The 23458-nt window shown below is 46.0% G+C and overlaps 1 pseudogene across 1 annotated transcript; it reads left to right on the top strand.

The window, feature by feature from the left end:
* The first annotated feature begins 59 nt into the window (after positions 1 to 59).
* On the top strand, positions 60 to 21300 carry LOC146492541 (zinc fingers and homeoboxes protein 2-like; annotated as a pseudogene). Its single transcript, XR_014872037.1, has 3 exons — positions 60 to 2993; positions 5813 to 5990; positions 15482 to 21300. The product of XR_014872037.1 is annotated as a zinc fingers and homeoboxes protein 2-like (transcript).
* Positions 21301 to 23458: the final 2158 nt, after the last annotated feature.

The raw sequence follows: 23458 nt of genomic DNA, 5'->3' as shown, positions 1-23458 counted from the left end.
ACACAATCAGCAACACCAGCACCACCATCATCACCAGCAGCAGCAGCAGCAGCCGCAATCATGTCCAGTCGTAGAAAGTCCTCCACCCCCTGCATGGTCCGGGTCATCAGCGACCTGCCTGATGAACAAGATGACCCGGAGGAGGTGATGGACATGGAAATATTGGCAAGCAAAGATGTGAGAGAAAATGAACCACCTGAATCTGCGAAAAAGAGTCAAAACCTCATGAAGGATAATGGAGATAATCCAGACCGGAAGGCATTTCCAAAACACTTAGACAAAGAGCAGCAGTCTGGATGTGAAGATCACCCCCCTGTCATCGAAGATGTAGAAGCCAGAGGGGGGAGGACAAAGAAGCGCCAGAATCAGACCCGGTGTCCCAGAAGAAGCAGGGAAGAGGTTACGAGTGCAAATACTGCCCGTTTTCGACGCAGAACCTGAATGACTTCAAAGACCACGTGGACTCGAGCCATCCTAACGTCATTCTAAATCCACTGTACCTCTGTGCTGTCTGCAACTTCAACACCAAGAAGTTTGACTCGCTCACAGAGCACAACGAGAGCCGGCACCCAGGTGAGACGAACTTCAAGTTCAAGAGGATAAAAATGAACAATCAGACTATCTTAGAGCAGACAATCGAAGGCAAGGACAATTCAGTTGAATGCGACGTGACAAATGAAAAAGGTGAAAGCCACAGTAGCTCTGTGTTTCCACCTTGCATATCTACCACAGTGAAGTCTCCGGGTAGTGTGCACACGCTCTTTGGAGGGAGCGAACTGAAAAGCCAGCTGGACGGTTTGATCCAGAAGGACCAAATCACAGCAGTGAACATCAACGGAACAGTCATCATCCCTGAACCCACCATCGTCCAAGGGCTCTCCCATGTCCCCAATGCTCCAGCGTCCACCCAACTTTAACTCTGTACCAAAAATAGCCGTTCCCTTGAACACCACCAAATATAACCCTTCTTTAGACAACAACCTGACGCTGATCGCCTCCTTTAATAAATTCCCATACCCAACGCATGCTGAGCTGTCATGGCTTACAGCTGCCTCCAAGCACCCGGAGGAACAGATCAAAGTCTGGTTCACTACCCAGCGGCTGAAGCAAGGTATCACTTGGTCCCCGGAAGAGGTGGAGGAAGCCAGGAAGAAAATGTTTAATGGCTCCATCCCTCCTGCTCATCACACGTTCACCGTCTTGCCTACAAGCCGCATCTCTCAGCCGTCTGCCAAAGCCTCACAGCAGCCCATCGTCCACACGACAGTCGAGCATCTCGGTCACGTCCGGACGACTGCGCCCAATGGGCTAACTGTAGTCACCACAAACTCCCCGGCAGGCTCTAGCCACTCCCTTAAGCGACCCCTGCCGACACAGCTGTCAACAGTGTTTGAGTCCAAGCGACCCATCATGGCAGTGGCGCCCCACTCTGGTGACCCTAAAGACAAGGTCCTAATGGCTCCTCCCCCACCACCTCCTCCCCCAAAAGGCCGCCTCCCAATGGCTCCACCTCTTGTTCCCATGGAGATGAAAAGACCTGTAGCAGTTCCTCTGGTTACCGCAGAGATGAAGAGGTCATCCGCTGCTGTGCCTTTAATGCCACCGCCTCCATCGTTGTCATCATCATCTTTGTCTTCCAAAGGGAAGATTCTCTCGGCGTCAGGAAATCCCAAAACAAAGCCGGTGGTGTCTCTGCCCTCCATAGTCTTTCCAGAGTCGTTAACAAGGCCAATGATTGCCCCCCCACCGATCTCTGTCTCTCCGTTCAGAAACAGTTTACTTATTCCCCGTACCGTGCCCGTCCCTTCCAAGAAAAAACCCCAGTTCTCACAATTTGCCAGCTTCTGATTTAAATTTGCCGAACTCCCCTCCGCTCATTACTTCACAGGTAAGGAGGCCGACAATTATCCAGTCCATCCGTGCTCCGGCTAAAGCTCCATCCCAGATTTCAGCGTTCTCCTTGGATGGCAAGAAATTAAAAGAGCAGCAAGGAGTGGAGCTGAAAGCCAGCTACCCCAGAGGAGACAAGGTAGTCAGTCCTCTGCCAGAGGCCAATGGAACGTCTCGAATGGACGGGAAATGGCCCTTTGATCAGACCTCTCCTGGTCACAATAATGGAATCTTACATTTGGACGGTGGGGACAACCCAGCAGTACCAAAACCAGATTTTCAACATAAGTCCTCGGTGCTGACCCAGTTCCCCTTGCTGGAGAGGATGAAAGGAAAAACGGCAAAACAACTGAAGATCTTGGAGGAGAACTTCTTGCGGAACAGCTTTCCTACACACAGCGACGTGGATAATCTGTCGACCATAACCCGCCTGTCTCATCAGGAAATCGACAGCTGGTTTGCAGAGCGCCGCGCGCTTCGTGACAACCTGGAGCAAGCTCTTCTGAACTCCATGGGCACTAAAAGGATGGGCGGCAATGGCATTGGTGCCATCACTGAGAAGCAGCTACATCAGCACCAAGCACTGCAACTGAATGGGATTCACAAACCAAGCACCGGTGTAGGCCTCCTTAAAAGCTCTCCACCAACTTCACACCCCTGTCCATGATTGCTCCTGGCACCATTGCACCTTCCGTCCCCAATCTGAATTCCTGCTCAGTGCCTCCAGACGGCCGATCCCTGGCGCTCCTCAAGGACGATTTTGCTCAAACGCGGTGGCCTTCCCCTGAGGAGTTCAGCCAGCTGGAGGGTCGGACAGGACTGGCTCGCGGAGAACTGGCCCGCTGGTTCACCGATAGTCGGCTGCAGAGCGGCAGCATGGACTTGGCAGAACTTTTTCACAACAATGGCGTGAATGGAGGACAGGGGCTGCCTATGTGTTCCCCTGAAAACATCCCACCCAGTATCATCCAGCGCTGTCAGGAAGGAGCCGTAACAAACAACAACAGTAAGGTGCTGGAGGTTGAGATGGGCTGGCTGATGGACCAGCGCACCAGCCTCAACAATCAACAGCACGATGAGCTCCAAGACCAGTTTGCTGGCAGGTACTTAATTCACAGTTCTTTACTTTGACATGTTTTCTATTTAGCAGACTGTTTAGCAGAATATAAAGGGGTTTTCCTCATACAGTCCAAGAGATGGCCTTATGGGTAGGGTTAACTAGGTTTTAGCCACATGCTAAACAATCATAGATTCAGAAATGAGAAGATGTTTGCTCTTTTAAATTATAATTGTAAGAGTTCCATTTGGGTTTGCCAAATAGGTCAAATAAATAATTGAAAGGCAATCTGTTGTTAGCGGTTAGCCTCTCTCCAGACATGGACCACTACAGACCCATCCATGGTTAGGGTAGGGTTTTATTTGAACCTCATGCTGAATAGGCAAATTTTCAGAAACCTAAGTTAAAAATTTTGGAAGGATTTTTTTATGAAAAGCATTTTCATTTGCTGTGGATGTCAACCTTATGAGGTATCTTCTAAGTACCGCTAATTTTGAAAGTCGAAACTCTACCAGCTAAGAGTCCATGGTTTATTTCCCCTTGACGACTTTCGGTTCACGTTTTGCTGGATAGTAAGTTTCAATCCACTGGTAGCCACTGGTCGTAAGTGGAAAGGTGTGTATTTTGCAAGCATTCGCGAGGGTTTGGTGGAATATGCTAGCATCAAAGAGGTCCACAGTGCTGCACTGAAAACCACCTTAGAATTGTTTTGGTCTCTAACAGGTTGCTGCAGTTGTCTGTAATTTGCATGGAAGCCACAGACTTGTCTGTAAACATTTACCAGTTGGTGGCTTCCCTACACACCGGCCTGCAGGCCTGTGTAATGAATGTTGAAACCCTTTGTTTAACCAGTCACGCAGGCAGATAAAATTACTGTGAAATGTTTACGATTACATTTTTACATAAAGCAAACAATCAGAATAAAGAAAACTAAACTGTTAATAGAATTTAAGCTGCATGTCATTCTCCATTTATCTGCCCTCGTTTGATCTACATACAGATTTTAAAGGTTTTAAAGCGGAGTGATGGCTATCATGATTCAAGATCAACAAGTTAATCAAGACATCAATACGAGTCTGTGAAAACACAAAGAAGGAAACGCTCAGTCTCAGCCCGGTGTGTCGATCAGAGATGTGATTTAAGGTTTCAGTCTTACATTTGAGAAGCGCTTTGATTCGGTGTCCTGGGAACGAGAACAGGATGAAGATATAATGTGGAAGTTTTTCTGCTTTTTGCTGTTTTACTGAAATGTTTTTAAAAGCAGTGTAGTGAAGGACTCTTACAATGCTGCGTAAGTATATGTAAAGTGACTGAATAATTTGCCACAATTGGCAGAGAAACAGCAAATTAAGCCCTGAAATCACGGATACGTAGTCCTACACTGACAGCTGCTGACAGCCCTCTATAATTCCCCCGTTTCTCAGTGTGACCACCTCCTTTATTATGTAGATGAAATGATAGAAATGAATATAATTTTTCATAAAGAGTCGAGTCAATCTTATTCCTATATCCCAGTCACCAAATTCCACCTCGCTCCTTCGCGTCTCCTCGATAATTCGTGCAGTCAGTGTTTACCGAACTGCACCCCTGGTACTTTCAGCACCGTTTTCTACCCACTGGCACCTTTTGTGGTGACCTGAGCAGCCAAAGTAAATTTGCGCTTCCCCTCGGCGGGCTTGTGCTGCTGTTTTCTCGTTGCCACATTAACATTGTTTTCAGGACATTAACCTACAAATCGACATGACTCTATTTAGTCTGCCTCTCCTTCAAGGAGCTTGGGACATGTTTGGCCAAATAACACAGCCATTACGTTGGAAACCAATATCTCCACTATAATTTGGGCAAGCCTTTTATTCTTCCCGTGAGCCTGCTCCGGGTTTCTGGCTCAGCCTTTGAAAACACCGCGGCGTGAACCTGCACTGACAGCACACTCGAATCCTTCTGGCTGCTGTTTATTTCATAAACTCTGCAACAAAGCACGCCGCGTGACGTGCGACGTACGGCCCAACAATGCAGAGCGATAAAGGAAACTGTCAGCGGCGCTCAGATGGGAGTTCGGGGTTAATCGTGTCCTTTTATTTGCCGATGTAAAGCCTGATTTAAAGCACGAACGCGCAGCTCGTCTCAGTGTTCCCGTGGCTGTGACAGAGGCTCGTCATGTGTGGGTTCGCTCTGTTTCCACAGAATTTCCTCCTTCAGTTTTAAATTATTGCGTTATAATTAAAAACGCTCCACTTATGACCCACTCGCGTTAAATATGATTGTGCGCAATCACCTCAGTGGCATCTCAAAAAACCTGATTGACAGCTCTTGTTGGTGCTGAAGGACAAACGACTGGTTTTTAGTCCAGTTTCTTTGTGTGGGCTGATCGCACTTTCACCTATTTTTCATGTTTGCTTCACGTGTGGCTGCTCGTCACTGAAACTAAAACACTTCGTTTCCTTTAACAGCTTCAGGCTGTTTTTAATGACGAGAAAATCTAAACCTTCAACAGTCTTAGGCCCAGGACGGCATCTGTGCTTTCCCTCCCATTAATTTCACATTTTTACCTCACCGTTAATTATTTTTTAATCTTTTTTTATTGTTTTATTTATCAATCTTGAACAGACGGCATCATTATAGGACTGATCGTCACTACGTGACTCTAACGAGACAGGTGAAAACAGCGACAGGTGCTAAGAGTAACACTGAACACAGGTTTTAACTGCTGGCTGCACCAAAGCGTCCCCAGCAGAGCTCTGTGGGCACTCGTTAAACTCCTAAAGCATCCGTGATTCCACATCAGTCGCCACTCTCGCTGTTTCAAATGTTAAAATCTATTTCCTGCTATGTGCTCCACCTAACGTGACGCTCTCGGCCCGACAGACTGAGGCAGCAGAGCGTGGCGGAGCTGAAGAACGGGGGACGGAACGGGGGCGTCCTCGGAGGAGTGCGGGAGGTGTTCGGGACCTGGCTGGAGGACTCGAGGCGAGGGCGGGAGCTGCTCGTGGACAGAGAGAAGAAGATGGCGGAGGACGCGTCTGGGAGGCTGACCGGATAAACGGTGAGTTTCGTGGCGGCGTGTGGCGGCTCCCGAGTCATTTCTGAAATGTTTGAGTTCAGCAAGAGCAGATGGCCGCTGGAAGGTGCATCCACGGCAGAAAGTATTTAGCGCGTGTTATAAGGGCAGCGTTTTTTAATTAAATCTGTAACTGAATTGCATTCATTGGCAATAAAAGTGCTTTTTCTTAGTTAAATGATTAATCACTTATTTTAGAAAATGCCAGAAATGACAAATGACCTCCTTTCAAGCAATTAAATGAAGCATGAATCACATCTTTCCGTGGTGCATCTCTGATTTTGGCCATTCTTCTGTAGCGAGAGAAGCACAAATTACCTACTGTGTGAGTGTAAAAGGTGGAATTTTTCCAGAAACCAAACTTTCGTTGACAAACGTGGAATGTTTTTCCACTTCTGCATTGTTTGCATCTTTGCTCTCATCCGGCAGTTTTCTTCTTCATGTTTTTCCCTGTACGTCGCTGCTGCCTCGAGGTCAGTGCAGTCCAGCGGCAGGATCTCCACCACATAACAAACAAACCCGCACGGACACCGAACATCCTCGCAAATAGCTACAAAACATGTGCTTTTTTTGTGTTTTGTGTCGTTCTGTTGTTTGTGCTCGCTGAAGCCTTCCTGCGGCTGTCTTTTAAAACACACTTCAGGTCTCACGTTCAGCTTTTTGGCCGAGGCTGTCTGCCTGCTTCACTCTAATCTACAGAGTCGACCTCGTTACATGAAATCAAACTCGACTTAAATTCATCTGGATCAAAGTTTTACAATTGCTTTAGTCTTAGCACAGTCATTCTGGGTCTCTGTCACTTCCTGTTTATTTGAAACACTATTGAGCTATATTCCCCTCACCTGCATCTACTCACGTTCCTGTTTTATTTTGAAACACTGTTGAGCTTTATTCCCTCACCTGCATCTACTCACTTCCTGTTTTATTTGAAACACCATTGAGTCTATTCCCTCACCTGTATCTACTCACTTCCTGTTTTATTTTTGAAACACCATTGGTCTTATTCCCTCACCTGTATCTACTCACTTCCTGTTTTATTTTGAAACACTATTGAGCTTTATTCCCTCACCTGCATCTACTCACTTCCTGTTTTATTTTGAAAACCATCATTGAGTCTTATCCCCTCACTGCATCTACTCACTTCCTGTTTTATTTTGAAACACCATTGAGCTTTATTCCCTCACCTGCATCTACTCACTTCCTGTTTTATTTTGAAACATCATTGAGTCTTACTCTTATTTGTTCCACCTCTCACTCTTACATCTTGTTCCTGTTGGGGAGTTCTTCCTCCCCACCATCACCAAATGCTACTCAAAGGGCACCATCACATTTTTTTTCACATTGGAAAAATAAATAAATAAAGATTATAACGCCTTTATTTTACCATTTAAATCCCCTTGAGGTGTTATTGTTATGAACATTTGAATAAACTGTCCTCGCCTCTCGGTGTCCTGCTGGGATTGGCTCCAGCCTCGCGGTGACCGGAGCTGGCCGCGCGGCGAGGAAAATGGATGGATGGATTGAAGTGAATTGAATGTGTGGCTGCAGGTTTTACCACCTACAGACTGAAGTGATTTAACTCAGCGAGGCCCTCATTGGTCCCCCGTGTCCCCCCTCCCCTCCTCTCCCAGCCTGTCAGTGTTGAAGCCAACACCTCGATCCCAGGCAACAACAAACCCACTCGAGCCAATCACCGTCTGTGTGTGTAGCTGTGTGAGTTTTGGCTACAACCGCTCAGCAACAAACACCAACTTCAGGAAAATTTAGGGAAAAAAACATTATTGGAGGCCCAAAAATAGCAACAGACCCCCCGGTGCGGTAAAGTTTGATAGATAAAAGGCTCCGCCTGGGGCAAAGTGTGATGACAGAGTGAGCCGGTTGTTCCCTCCTCTGTCTGTTCTGACAGAAGATTGAAAGTCTTAATGTTTCTACACGGCTTTCTGCTTATCAAAATAGAATCGGTTCAAATGATTTCCTCAAGACAAACGGCTGTAAACGAGGCAGACACTCCACTTCTTACGGTGTCACTTTTGAAAGACTGTCGCCACTTTCGGGTGCCTTCAAAATCAGCTCCTGACAGCTGGAATCAATAATCAATATGCAGCATTTTAAAAAACCAACAGCAAGTGTGGGAGTGGGAAGTAAAACGCTTCCTGTCAGTGATATTTGAAAAAGGTTTCTGCTCCTTTTACCTGCCTCGCTTCAGTCCAAAAAAAGGCTTTATTTATCCCACAGGGGAAAAAAGCTGAGGCAAAGTGACTCGTGCACATAATAATACAACATCTGAAAAAGTAGTTCCTTCCCACATAAAAATAACAGAGGAACACTGTTCACGAAGGCGCCGGAGATAAATTACACCACCGCTTTGAAGACCAACTGCGCTACAGAAGCCACAAAGATCCAGAGCAGCGTAAAAAGTTATTTTTCCTTTCAGAAAACGCAGCGTACTCTCTGCTTTATGCTGCGTTTGAATCAGACGCCCAGAAACTGAAACTCTGATCTCAGATGAATAAGAAACGCAGCGCTCTGCTCGGCACTAATAAAGACGGTTTCCGGTGAAAACACAATGAAATAAACCGTGACAGAGGAAAACCTCGATGCTGACCTCTACTGCGTCAGACAGGAAGTTCTGACAAACGCTTAAACGTCACGCTTCCTGCTCGACTTTGTGGTCGGTGCCCGACGATGTGGCGCTGAGGCACACATCGTCGGGCACGATGAGGCGCCGTGTTCGCTTATTAATTATTAAACATTTCTAAAGAAGATGATGCATCACGCACCATTACTGGTGTTTGGCTTGGAAACAGTCACAGTTGAAGTTATACTGCTACCTTCAATCTTCTGCGTCAGTTTCTCTGCACTGTTACTACAGAGTTTGCAGGCTAACGGCATGCTAACATGCTCAGAGGTTAAAATGCATGGGTTTAGCTAATTAGCACAAAACCCTGCAGCAGAGCGTGGAGTGCTTTGGGTCTTACCATCTCGATGTTCTGGAATCCAACACGACAAATGACAACCTACGGACTTATTTGCATAATTATGATTAAGGAACTGACCTCACAGCCCATTGTTCCTTCAGTGGGCTGGTTTCAGTCATTATGCAAATGTACTGGTTATAAGATTGAAACCTGCAGTCAGAGACTGAAGAAGTCACCTGATGATGACGAAAACGTTCTCCCAGAAAATGCTACGTCCAGATGAACAGAATCAACTTTTGGAGATTTATTTTCCTGGATGATTGAGATGCATCAAGACTACAGACTTATCAATCACACACTAACACCGACCTCTCTTTAGTCTGACTGCAAACACACTTGAAACTAGAAACTGAGACTGCAAACTCATCGGAAAGTGTTTGCTGAGGTCACAGATCTGAGCCGGTTAAGTCGTGCTATCCAAGTAAAACAGGTTCAAAGCCTCATGGCTTCATGATTCAGACCCAATGACCAAAATTCAGATGGAAGAAGTTACAAGGCTTTGCAGAAACTGGAAGTCTCACACACTTCATAAAATTCATGTTACTCAAAGTCTGGATGTAATGAAGAAGCAAAGAAGAAGAAGAGCAAAAGATGAAGAGACTAAAGCAGTCAAAGAAGAAGTAATATTCTCATCTTTCCACCAACATCACACGGTTACAGCGGGTCTTCTGCACAGACATGACGTTGACATCAGGGTTCAGACTTCGCTGTGACATCCACACAGTTTCGTCTTTGTCTCGTCCGGAGTCGAGGTGCACTCTGATTGGTTACCTGAAAACTGGACACAGATTCTGCTCGCATGTGTTTGCTGGAGATGTTTGCTCCATCAGTGTGCTGCAGCTGCTCTCTCCACCCCTCTGCTCCAACCCTCACCTCAGAAGAGGCCGCCGTTTACAGAAATGAGATGTCCAACATGATAAAACCCAAATCAAACAGTCCTTTTTCCTCAGTTCATGCACCAGTAGCTGCTGCAGAGCAGCGAAACAGGAAGAGTGTGGCTTCATCAGCGGCGCTGGGGGGTGGGGGGGTTGGTGATTTGGACCATGCGCGGGATGATAAATTAACACGAGCAGCTATCTAAACCCTGGCACTTTGTGGCGGCGGCCGCAGACTCGCCCGCTCTGCCAGACGCTCGGCTCTGGCGCCGGTTATCGCTGGAGGCCGAGTTCTGCTCTCCAAATCAGTTTGGCGCTCCGACGAGCGAGCGTGGCAGGTGAACGCTGGAATCCACCAAACGCAGCTGATGGAAAACCTGCTCCAGATAGAAGTCACACTCGAACTCGGGGAAATATGCGGCGCCGACTAAAACATGGCAACAGGAAGCTGAATTTTCTCATTAAACCTCCAACAGGAGTCGATCGGCGTGCACCGACTAGCAGCTTCATCGCCGAGGCCACGTTCAGGAGAACACCCCCCCTCCCCCGTTCAAGGGCCGTAGCTAACCATAACACTCCTCCCCTCACCCCCACCCCGCCTCCATCACATCCATCTGTTTTCGTACCCGCTGGTGTCTAAGCACAGACACACCTCCCTCTTCAAAGCCAGCCGCGAGACATCATCTCCTCCAGGTTGGACACGCTTGAACCTCCCCCCCTGGGAGACATCCATGAGGCATCCTCGCCTCCACTGGCTCGCCTCCACGTGGAGGAGTGGCGGCTCCGCTCTGAGCCCAGCCTCCCTTCAGGTGAAGCTCGTTTTTCCCTCCTCGGTCTCACTCCTGTGGTCAGGACGCAGAGCTCGTGGCCATATGCGAGGGCAGCTCAACCAGTAAAGACAGCTTCACCTTCACCACAGCCTCCATCAGTCTGCCGCTCCCCTCCGCCCAGAGTGGGCACTCCACCCTTTCCCATCAGAGAGCGTGGGCCAAACCTAAACAACGACAAACGCTGACGTCATCTGTTCATATGTGGACGCTCTATAGTCAGACACTCGGGACTCCACAAAATCCTGGAGGGAATTTCTCCACCTTTTCACTGCTGGTTGGTTTTTCTCCACCAGCTTGTATTTTACCTCTTTGATGCCGAGCAGGCCGTAACGTGAGTAACATAAAAACAGCTCAACGTGTGGACGGAAAACCAAAACTTCAGGCTGAAAGACACTAAACTGCTCTCCAGAGTTAATAGAAAACACGAGTGGGCTGCTAAACCACTCCGAATGACAGCTTTCGGATTAAACACAGTCATTTAATCCTTTGTTCAGATGAAAATATTGATTTGGTGCTGCTCTGAATAAACTATTAGAAGCATGTTTATACTCTGACAACAGACCACAAATCACAGCCAGTGAAAAACGGTCGATATCACAGCAACAAGACAAAAAATTGCATTCTGTAATTAATCTAAAAGCAGAAATACAGACAGAAAAGCACAATTTAACACACACCAGTCAATAAAATCCAAATTTGAGACCTTGAGAGGAGAAACTGCAGCAGAAATAAACTCGACTGTTTTCCCCCGGTGCTGGTCTGAGAGCGATCGCTCGGCTTAATCAAAGCCGCCGCTCGTCAGAATAAAAAAGCCATTCAGGCGTTAAGCAAAACATACTAGAAATTAAACATACGTTCCCGTTCTTATTCTGCTGTAAGCGTAAGGCCGGTCTGTTGGAGAGGAGGCCGAGGTAAACGGGGGGTGGAAGGGACTAAAACCTGCTGAGGAAATGAAGAACGGGAGGAGGAAACGAGGCGAGACGCGTTCAGGTCTCGAACATGGAGAGGAGCGAGGGCTCCGAACATCGGCTTTCGCTCTCGCGCTCCCTCCTTTTCCATTTTACACATGAGGTTAGGGGTCAAAGGTCACATCAGCAGGATGATACTAATAAAGAGCGCTAAAGAGTGATGGCATCAACCAGATTATATTAGGGAGTCGTAACGACCGACGGAGCAAAACAAATTTCTGCAGCAGCGCTAATTGATGTCCCCGGCTCATCTGAGTGTGTGTCTGTGTGTGTGTGTGTGTGTGCGCCCACCATCCATTGTCCTGTCTCACTAATCACAGCAGCTCCGGGCTTCATTTAATCAGTGGAGCGCGGCGTCCTGTAATAACTTATCAACAGTCGTACCTTATAGATGAAGCCTTAATTGCTGACATGCTGCAGAGCTGCTCCCTCGCTGTCATCATCATGATGCGAAACACCGAGCGGCGAGGCGATCACAGTCACTCCCGCGTCACCTTAATCTTAAAGAACATTCGTTTATTTCCATTTTGTCATTTTTAATAAAAAAGGTTTTTTTTGATTTGAAGTTGCCTAATTACTCAGAGCTCCCAGCGCTCCTGATGCTGCATCTGTGTTATTGTGGTCTCATCTGATTGGTCCATTTGAGCAGGATAGTCAGTTTTACCCGTCGCCTGTAACGGGCTGATGGGGCTCTGTCGTCACCCCGCCGGGCGGCGTCGAAGCCTAGGTTTGAGAGCGAGGCGACGCAGGGTGTTAAAGGTGTGTCTGCTGCAAGGCTGACGGGAGCTCAGGTCGCTCCTCAAGTCAGACGTGGCGTTTGCATGTTTGCAGGCTGTGATTGGCCTGAAGGGTGAGGCTAACTCAGGACCGTGGCTAAGAGTGAGTGTGGGTGGGGTCTGTGCTAGCTTCCAGTCTGAGGGGAAGAAGCTGTTTGTGAGTCTGTGGGAGTGAGACCTGATTGACCTGAGGCGAGTCCAGAGGGCAGCAGGTCAAACGGGTGGTGGGCGGGATCGATGAGGTTTAGTGTCCAGTTCTTGGTTAACGCGTCCGCGGTTTGTCAGCCTGAAGGCAGAGCGTCAGGTGAGGAGACCAGGAGCTGTGATTTCTGGCCACCATTGAGCCTCAAACACCTGAGAGAAGACGCTCGCTAGAGACGGTCTGAGCTGCGGCGTTTGCAGCGACGCGCTGAAAAGCAGTTTTTCTGGACTGGCAGCAACACGTGAACACTCGGATAAGTTTCCCCAGTTTCACTGAAAGTTGGGGGTCTGTGAGCGCTCAGAGGAACATCAGGCTGTCGTTTTCCTGCTGAAGTCTTTGAAAGACGCAGCTTCCTACAGCTAAACCACTGACACTCACCAATTATTTCCCAAGTTAGTTATTAAAACAGAGACGCGTCTTTATTCAACAGTCATGGCTGTAAAATTCACCGTAGTCTTCTGTATCTGGACTCAAAAAAGCTCGAGACGAGTTAGTCACAGTTCAAGCTGCTCTCAGTTACGTTCTCTGTGGAGAACATGTGTCCGTCTGTATGTTTGTGTCTCGTTTGTGTCTTTGTAGCTGTTTCTTGTGTCTCTGTAGCAGCTGTGCAGTACTCGTCTTAGCGCCTGACTCTTTGTTTGTGTCTTTGCAGTTGTTTGTTTTCTCTTTGTCGCTGCATCTGTGAGCCTGCTCTAACCTGTGTTCTGTGTTTTTCATCTTCTTGTAGTCAGTTTGTGTCTTTTTAAGTAACGTTTTAGGTGAAGCTCAGAGGGCCCTGACTCTGGGCCTGACTCAGTAACACGCTGTTTACGTATGTGAGGGTAATAAAGTTTTGTTGTGGCTTGTCAGCTGGTGTTTGTGATTAAACAGCTGATTGAGCAGCTGTTCGCAGCTGAAGAAGACATTGAGCAGTTTTTCCTCTTTGACTCGAGACCTGATGGATTAATCTGTGTCGAGCTCAGAGGAGCTTAAACAGAAGCCGCAGGGATGTTCGGCGTTGTTTCAGTTTTTATTTAAAGCGAGCGCACTGATCAGACACACTGTGGGAACTGCGTACGGTCCTGTGATGCAGCAGCTCGTAGCTCGACCTGAAGCGGTGGCTCAGTCTCTCGCAGCACGGCGAGGACTCTTCTTCACAGCGTTGCTTCAGTTTATTGAGGTTTCATGTATGCACAGCTCTGTGAAGGTCCAGCCTCTCGGTCAGGCTTCATCTGTGGTCACACGGCCCACTCGGTGACTGTGAGGTGCTCAAATCAACAGCCGCCCACCGCCGTGCTGACAGCTGGTGAAGAGGCTTTCTCCTGGCAACGAGCCATAGCTACTCAGTCCTTTCATATCTGTAAGGTCATGAACTTTAACCTTTAACCCTTTAAAGCCGGTTGGAGCAGCACGCTCTGTTTTGTAACTATTTTTAAATCCCGGTAGCTCTGCAACCACGTGAGCTAGCGCAATAATTGTTTTTGCATATGAAACTGGAGGAGTTGTACTTACATCTTATGTCATCAGCTTGTCCTCGGTCACAGTTTCCTTCCACATGTAGCTTTGCAAAAACTGCATAAAAAGCACTTGCAGCAACAAAAACATAATATTCCAGAAACACGCTTTGCCGATCCGATCAGCTGTTTGTAACACTTCCTACATTGGATTAGACATCAGCACGAACTATCACATGTCCGCCATGACCTGCCCGAAACCGGAAGTGACGTCATTTTCGCAGAAATGTAGTTTTTTACCATCAGGGCCTCATGAGCCTATACTGGTGTTTTTAAAAGTTATGTTTGACTTTATGACTTTCTGTGTGGTTTCTGGGATGCTTAGGACTCATATTGCACTGCTGGAAATAGTTTATTTTGATGCATATGCTGCTTTTTTGCAAATTTGCATTATAATATTTATTTTCATTTTTCCTGCAGTATATAAAAATTGGTGTATTTCAAAAATAAAACTATGAAGACACTCAAAATAAATTTCCTGTGGTGGGAAACTATTTTGTGCAACTGTTTTGTATTTACAGTTTTGAGGGATAAGCCTCTTAAATTTCTCTAACTAGAAATATATGTTAAAAAACAAAAACGATTTTAAATTTTTTTGTAGTTTATTGCACTTTTTTGCAATTTATGTAATTACTATGCACTTAATGCAGACATATTATTAAAATCTGGGCTGTAATGGTTGTATTGATGTATAGCAACTTGAAATGCTCCCAAAAATGGCTCCACAGCATGTAAACATATAATATAAGCTCTGGCGGACTTGGTTCTATGGTAGGTCTTAAAGGGTTAAGCTGCTAACCGCGGCCTGCAGAGCGACCGCAGGGTGAGTTTGCTGGGACGTCCACCCAGGTGAAGACTGCGACACCTGAACGTCTCAGACCTGCAGACTGGAACAGTTTCCACAGAGCAGCTCAGACCTGCTGATGATCAGTTACTCGATGCTGTTTGACGAGCAGCAGCTGGCTGGAGTTTACCCACAGGTCACCTGCTGTTTACGAGCCGCTCGCTGTCCCGCCATATAAAACTGTGTTTGTAATCACAGCGGCCTCGTTTAATCTTCGGCGCAGTTTTGCTCTTACACAGATTAAGCGAGCGCGCCGCGGCCGCTCGGGTCTGCCGCTGTTCTCTCACAGCGTGTCCCAGTTCCCGGCGGCACCGGGCGGCCTGGAACGCCGACTCGGGATCAACGATTGCTTTTTAATCCCCCCGCGCTCGCTCGCTGCTCTCTGCCTCTTTTTGTTTGGCTTTGTTTTCATGTTTTGTTCTCGTGACATTTGTGCCGCCGAACATTTGACAGGTTTTAATGTGTTTTTTTACCCTCCTCCCCCCTCCTCCCCCCCTCTGTCCATTTCAGGTGTGAATAAGATTCGCCTCCATCGCCTCCGCCACCGCCGCTGCTGCTGGAAACATAGAAGAGGAGAAAACATGAAGAATGGAGCAACAAAAGAAGAGTTTCTCAATTATCTAATTTTTTTTCCCCTGTTCTTGTGTTTTCAGATTTTTTGGGTTTTTGTTTTTAATCTCTTGATTGTCGCATCCCGGCTCACGCACAACATCCTCCTCCGTCACGCCGTCAGCGACCTGGAGCCGCCGCGGTGTAGATGTGACGCTCGCGCACAAAAGCACGAGTTTGAACACGATAGAGCCGCTGCGGCGCTTTACTGTGGGCTGCGCCCAAATTGAAATCTGAAGAGCGCGAGGAGAAATTCAGGGTCACGATCTGTGAAGATAATTGAAACCCCCCCCACCCCCCCACCCCCACCTTTACAGTGGATTTCAAACTGCTGCTTTCAGTTTTACAATAGTATTATAACACAACTCCGTCGCACAGGCGTCCTGCAGAGCGCCGTAAACAGAGTCGGACCCTTTAAATGTGTTTTGTCTTCAGGGGGACAAAAGTCAAACATTCCCTCAAAGAAGTGAAGTGGATCACTTCCACTCCCCCCGAGAATAAATCCACAAACGAGCCGGGAAACAAAGCAAGTTTAGGTGAACCGCAACAACAAACATGAAAACAACTCGTGTCCCTTTAAACCAAACCTTTATTAATTCCTCAGCGCACGCTTTGGGTGAATTAAACGAACAATTAGTATTTCACTCGTGCAACATCAGGATTTATTCCAGTCGTTCTTCGTCCTTGTCACGGCCGTCCGTCTGCATCATTATGCAACTCTTTATTTCTCCACCTGAGTCGGAGGAAGTCACCAGGATGTTTTATTCAGAGTCTTGTTTTTTAAATGATTGTTAAACGTATTTATTGAACTGCCGAGCTGCAACTGGAGCCTTTAACTGCCAGTTTCAGCCTTTACATCGGCTCGGCGCTGCATCGTGAGACGAGCGAGTCCTTCAGCGCCACAGAAACTTTCTATATTTACTTCCTTTTGTTGTTTTTCCACTGGAGTGTGGAGTTGTCAGCAGCACCGTATTAAAAGCTGCTTTGGTCGGCGTGACGGCGCACGAGGCTTTGTTCACGCGCAAGTGGACGAGTTTATTCATGTTTCCTCAGATTGGTTGGTGCTTGAGAAACGATTCGCCGGCTAAAGGAACGCCGCGCGATTCAGTCTGAGTGCCGAGGAAGTGTTTTTATCCGATGTTAGAAATTAAAAGAAAACATTTCTCTGTTAATCGAGCTCCAACATACATGTTAAACTTATAGCTGTTAGACTTCAGTGGATCCTCATTTCACGTTTTCAACACCTCAGAAATATGTTCGTGAGTTTAACCGAACTTTTATGTCCAGTCACATGGCCTGTTACTTCACTTCCTCACGGCTTTAGGTGAATCACCTCTGTTACAAACTATAGACTATAGTATTTCGTTTTAGCTCCTCCCCTTTAAGGGAAAGTTCTCCTGATTGGCTGCTCCTTATAGTGGGAAATTAGTAAGGTGGGCAGGATTGTCTCCTTTCTATGACATCACACAGACCCAAGGGTAGAAAAAGCTGTTCAGTGTTATTCATATAGCACCAACCGTCCCCTTGCAAAGTAAAGACCTACAATACTACAGAGACTCCCCAACAATCAGACGACCCCCTGTGAGCAGCACTCTGGCGACAGCGGGAAGGAAAAACTCCCTTTTAACAGGAAGAAACCTCCAGCAGAACCAGGCTCAGGGAGGGGCGGGGCCATCTGTAGCGTCACAAGCGCCGTATTTTACGGAGTTAAAGGCGGGACTTACGGACGTGGCCGAGGCGGTGTTGTGTGTGACCCGTGTTGCCGTGGAGACGAACCGGAGCACTGAATGTGTGCCTGCAGCAGCAGTACAGACCGACAGGGTGGATTTAAAACAAACAAACAAACAAGAAAAAAAACGAACAAACACGCCGAGTGCCAAAGCTGGGATCTGCTGCATTCTCACTACACTTTCAAAACATAAGGGTTCTTCTCCGTGTCGTTGTAAATAGGATATATATGTTTGTTTGTTTGTTTGTTTTTCCTGTATTGCTACAGATTTGTAAAATTTTGCGGAAAATTTTGTTACATTTTGTAAAATGGGAGCAACTCGTCCCCCCAAAATCCTCCTGGTTTTCTTTTTCCTTAAAAAAAAAACTCTCGGCTTTTCTTTGTTTGTTTATTTTTGTTGGACTTTAAAAAAAAAAAAATCTAGTGCCAGCGTGTGCGCGTGAACAGTTTTCCTTTTTTTGTTCTTGGTGGTTTTTTGCTCTTTCCCATCTCTCTCCTCTTTTTGTACTGAACCAGAGTGGAGCCACTACAAAAAAAGGAAAAACAAGGAAAAGAAGAGAAAAAAAAGACGGACCAGTTGGCAATACTTCAGTCACTTGTTCATCTCACCGGCACTGGACTTCCGCCCGCCACTTCCCCGCTGAGAGGAGAGGTGGGAGGGAGAGGAGGGAGGAAGAGGGGGGACTTCGCTTCACATCAAATCAGATTTAAAAAACAAAACGGAGAAAAAAAAGCACCTTTGGACCTTTTTCCTTTTTTTTACTGTGCTGAAGTGAAGTCAAGTGCTATTATTATAATATTATTATTATATTATTATTATTATTATTATTATTATTATTGTAGCCACTGTCTGGAACCCTTTTTTGAAGAAAAGCAAAGGAAAAAAACAAAAAGAAACTTAAGCCAATCTGCACTTCTCGTTCCGACGAACATGCTTGTACGACCAAGTGACTGTCGTGGATCTTTGTTTCAAACCCGATAAGGAACAAACTGAGTATAAAAACAAAAAAACAGTCGAGAGACTTGAAGGATTCAACGGTAACGATCACGCAACTTACAAACTCGACAGTAAAAACCTGCAATCAAGACTCACGCTGCCTGAATCATACTTTGATCTGTTTCTATCCCTCCTCCTTTTCTTCGTGTCTCTCGTCTCTCCTCGCTTTCTTTCATTTTTCACCGTTTTCCTTCGTTTTTCTCTCCCTCTCTCTCTCTTTGTCGTCCTGCACACCATCATACACACCTGTAATAAACAAAAACAGACAAAAAAAAAGATAAATAGCCTTTTATTCGATACATTACTACATGTTGGCTTGGTAGGATTAGTTGAAACTAGTTCCATTCCTACAAAAAAAGAATAATAGTAAAAAACAAAATATGAGCTTCTTTATGTATTGCTTCTGCCGCTGTAGTGTCCTGGTCAGATTTAAAGATGATAAGACTACATATATCTGAAATACTGTATTTACAAATGCATACCAGGGCTGGTCTCAACGACACGACGGCAGGGGGAGGTTTCCAACTCCGTCCGCGGGGCGGCCGGTCGAGCTGTGCCGCGTAGCTCCGACCGCTCGTCCGAGGTGGTTAAAATGCTTCTTTGTTTGCTCGAAGTCTTCGCAGTTCTTTAAACTTGTAGCGTTCAGCAGCACTGAAGCTCTCGCCGCACAGCTGCAGGGCGTAACAGGAGTGCTGGCAGCGCGGCGGAGAGCGCCTCCTGGTGGACGCTCAGCCTTAGCACGCTTCCAAGAGAGTTTTATTTTTGCAAGTGTATAGTTTTAATTGAATATTTTTCTGATGAATGATTGAATGTAATTGCTTTGGGGAGGAAAGGTTTACTGTCTGAATGTTGAAAGAGGAGGGAACCGAGCACACTGGCACCAAAGCGAAGGCGGTCCTGCAGAAGTTAAACACGATCGTGTGGGAACTAAATTCGCTCGAACGCTTCCGCTAGCCCAGACCGGTGCCTCGAGCAAACCTCAGTGACGTTTGACACGCCACAAATTCTACTGTAGTCTACTTTCAACTCTATTTTTATTTTATTTTGTTGATTAAAATATTTTTGGCCAACTTTTCCACATAAATTTGCACTTTTTCTTTTCCCGTTTTTATGTGAATGTGTGAGATGCTAAAACCAAGGATCAAAATAGCCGTTAGCTAAATCACGAACTTGTGCTAATTACAATTGTTAATTTAAAAATCTAAATGTAGTTCACTACGAGTACCAAAGTACCAGGATGGAGTCGCTTGTAATGGAAATCAGGACCACCAGTTGATTTTTAGCCAATAAGAGAAGGCTACATCAGCGATACTGGTGATGTCATTCTGGCTTGCTAATAGCAGCGACTTTAAGTTTGCTGCAGCTAGCACAACAGTCATGGTTCACTTTTGCAGTTTGATTCATAAAAAATCCCGATAAAAAAATTAAAGCACCTCTAAAATAAGCCTTAAAAAGCCTTTGAAGCTAACTGACGGCTTGTAGGTTCGCAGTCTTAAAGAGGTTTGTCTCAAATTTATGCTTGTTTATTTTTAGCGCACGCTGACGAGTGGAGGTGTGCAGCACCCCGGTGGCTTGTAAATGTACGTAATCGACAATCGCGATTAAATGTTGCAATCGTCGTTTCCTGTAAACTTGGGGAAACTGCCCCGGTCACGACGAGGGGACGAACAAAGCGGCGTGCAGTGCGACCGATGTGCTCCGTCCTTCCTTCGTTTAAACTTGCTCCGTTGTATCGTGGCGAGCGCCTGGTTTCCTCAAAAACGCTTTTTATGCAGCGACAGTCAAGTTTTGAAGAGCAGCGAGGTTCAGACGTTTGCGGGGTGGGGGGGACGACGTCGAGGCTGAACTTCTTTACCGTCCCTGAAGTTCGCTCTGATGACGGCTCTGTTGTTTTCTGTTTACCGGTTTCAAGCACAAAAGTTAAAGAGCAATGCAGTCTTCTGGTTTTCTTTGATATTTTTCCATCTCTGAAATATTGCTATTGCATCAGAGTTTCAGAACTAGACTCTGGACTTTGAGCACGTCATTCCTGCTATCAGAGCAAATCTGCGCTCTGATCCAGACTCCGTTGTCGAGCAAACTTCAAGGGTGTTTATCCGTCCTCAGTCTCCAGCTGTCCTCAGTTTTGAAATTCAAGTCGCTGTCACATGTGAACCAAGAATGAAAAAGTAGAAAATAGGCTGTAGAAAGCTGATATCTTCTTCATTTGACTGCTTTTTTAGCTCACTTCAGAAGCTCAGCGAAGGAATTTTAAGACGTGAGACAATCAAGACGTGACTTCTGCAAAAGTATTTTAGCTTTAGAGAAACCTTCCGCTGTTCGACGAGTTGAATCAGATCCAGTTTCTGGAAGTTTTGCGTATGCAAATCATCAAACTCACTGCATTCTTTCAAGCTGTGTTTTTAAATCTTGGTTCACGTGTGAAAAGAAGTCAAATGAAGGGATAAGTGCTCAAACGCTCCTGCAGAAAAATGCACAAAAAAATTTAATCAACCGAGAAAAAAAGACTTTACAAAGCCAAGCGTCACTTTGGGGAAAACCAGGTGCTCTGATTGTGTTTTAAGGGGAGTTGAGGCCAGCCCTGCTTCATAACTGAGGTTCTGCTTCTTCTACTACTGCTACTATCTAACAACAACCCTGGGCACAAAAACAGGCCTGAACACTTTCAAATCCTCCAGCACTCGATTTTTAACTTCACATACCAGCATCTTTGAACCCAAACTGATTTGGAGCACCAGCTTGTTTTTGTTTCGTCCTCGACGCCACAAAGACGCTTCCCTTCCCGGCCCAAAAGCGAACTCGTCCTGACTCAGCTGGGTTCGCGGGCTGGCGGCGTCTCTGGGGTCCGTCGGGTTAAAAGAAAATAAGAGCCATGAATATTTGTTTTTGCGTTGTTTGAAAAGCATTCGAGCTCTGTTTCTGTCGCCCAGGCCAGCAAAACAACCTGTTGATGTCTGCTGTATTTCAATAAAACACAGCCTTTTTCAAAGGGTACACCCTGTTCTCACTGTGTCTGTGTGACGTGGTCTGAATGCAGCGAACAGCGGCGCACGTGCATCATATGGACGCTGCATTCTGCTCTGACTCACCTGCTTGTGAAATCCTGACAGCTTTAAAACAAAACGGAGGGAGAAATGGTCTGCAGCCACTTCAGAGAAGGGCCGATGGCGTGGAAAAGCTCCAGCCTTTCACATAATCTCTGGTGTTTGCACACACAGTCCTTTTATTTCAGCTTCACAGGCAACATCAGCGCCCTGCCAAGTGTCCAAAAAACACTATTTATTAGTTCTGATCATTATGGCCTAAAATCAAGATTATTTTTGTACAACAAATTAATATAATTACGCCTGAGTCACATGGCACGCCCCTGGTAACCTCTGGTTGCTAGGTAAAAATGTGCATTACTGGACCGGTTGCTGGAGGTTGCACCATGATCGTCGCTGTCGCTAACAGGTTGGCTGTGGATGACTGCAAACTAGGGCTGCCACAAACGATTATTTTGATAGTCGACCAATCAGTACAGCTTATTGCACCAGCAGCATCTGCTCTTATGTAACTATCATTAGCTTACAGCTTTAAGTGTTTAAGGTATGTGCTAACTAAAAATAAAGACAAGATGATAGTTTATTAAATTTTAATGAAATTTGCAGATTGTTTCGGTGAAGTTTAATAAACTCCTTGCTATCTAAAATATAACAGGACACCGGAGTAAATTCTCGAGCATCTCACACTTCTGATAATCAGCTGTCTGCTTGACGTTTATTCAGCTGTGTAAAAACTATAACTTTAATCTCAGCCAAACCGATTTACTCAGGAACAAATAAAATACTAAAAAAAGCCAAACAATAACATTTTGAAGTTATCTAAGTGACTTATATATCATGTTTAACCTGAGTAGTGAAAGACGGCGGTGGGTTTGAAAACGATTTGCGGGAGTCCGGTGTTCTCACGGCTCTAGTTAGCCTAGCCCCCGGCTAGCTATCGAGCTAGTGGGTAACAGACGTCTCCGAAAACGTCGGAGCGCTTTTGAAAATATGTGGTGTCTTGATAAACTGAGCAGATATTTGAGGTTTACACAGCTACATTCTCGCCTGAAAACATGTTAAACGTTTATTTTGTGACCCAGAAAGAATAATAAGAGTAATATTAAAACTAACTAGCTGCCGCCATTGTTGGAAACTGAGCTGGGCTGCGCTATGAATTCTGGGACACAGCTTCTTCTTCTTCGGGGTTTAACGGCAGCTGGCATCCTTGTACATGCAGTGCTGCCATCTTCTGTTTCAGTCCGTTATTACACTCTTAAATCCTACTACTTATTCCTGCGGCTTTTGTGATCTTACAAAGCTTCAAACGACGCGTCGACTATTAAATCAGTCGTCGACGATTTTGATAGTCGACGTAATCGTGACTAGTCGACTAATCGTGGCAGCCCTACTGCAAACGCTCACGAGCCGCAGTGACGAGAATAGAGAACATTTGCATGCAAACTTGAACCTGCACCTTTTAAAATTAGTTCATCACAGCGTGAGGCACGACTCTTACTTTGAAGGCCGGTCTGCATTTCCTGTTTGTGTCGCACCTTCGTTTGCAGCAACGATTCCCCAACTAGTCACAGAATACACTCTTTTCCATATTTTACACTCGTTACTGGTTATTACCAGATGGTTGCCTGCGACTGTGAAGCCTCACTTTTTAAAACGTATCTTTAATCGAGGAATTTGTTGAACTTTGAATTGAACCTGTCTTCAGTGGTGAGCTAGCCGGTAGGGCCTAGCGCCACGACTGAACAGAAGCTGCAGTTCCTCTAGTGGCCACTTGAGGCTGGCACTAAAAGTCAGTGCTCACAGTTTCAAACTGTCCTAAAGGGAAGCGCTCAGCTGTCTAAGCAGCTAACAGTAACAGTGCTGAGCATGGACGCATACACACAATGGATGTAACTCCATCTAGTTTAGTATTTGCAGAAATGACTTTTTTATAAGGTGTTGTTTATAATGTTTGGGGTTTTTAAATCAAAATAAGCTACTTTGATACACATAATGAAACTGTGTGACAGTCTCTCGTCTTTCAGCAGGTTTTAGGAGACGCTGGCTCTAAGTTCCCCGTATACCTTTGTCTCAGTTGGCCTACGCATGCTGACAGAACAGTTTTTCTC

The sequence above is a fragment of the Neolamprologus multifasciatus genome, chromosome 22, assembly GCF_963576455.1.
Source record: "Neolamprologus multifasciatus chromosome 22, fNeoMul1.2, whole genome shotgun sequence".
Lineage (NCBI taxonomy): Eukaryota > Metazoa > Chordata > Actinopteri > Cichliformes > Cichlidae > Neolamprologus > Neolamprologus multifasciatus.
This window is presented reverse-complemented; position numbering and strand designations above follow the sequence as displayed.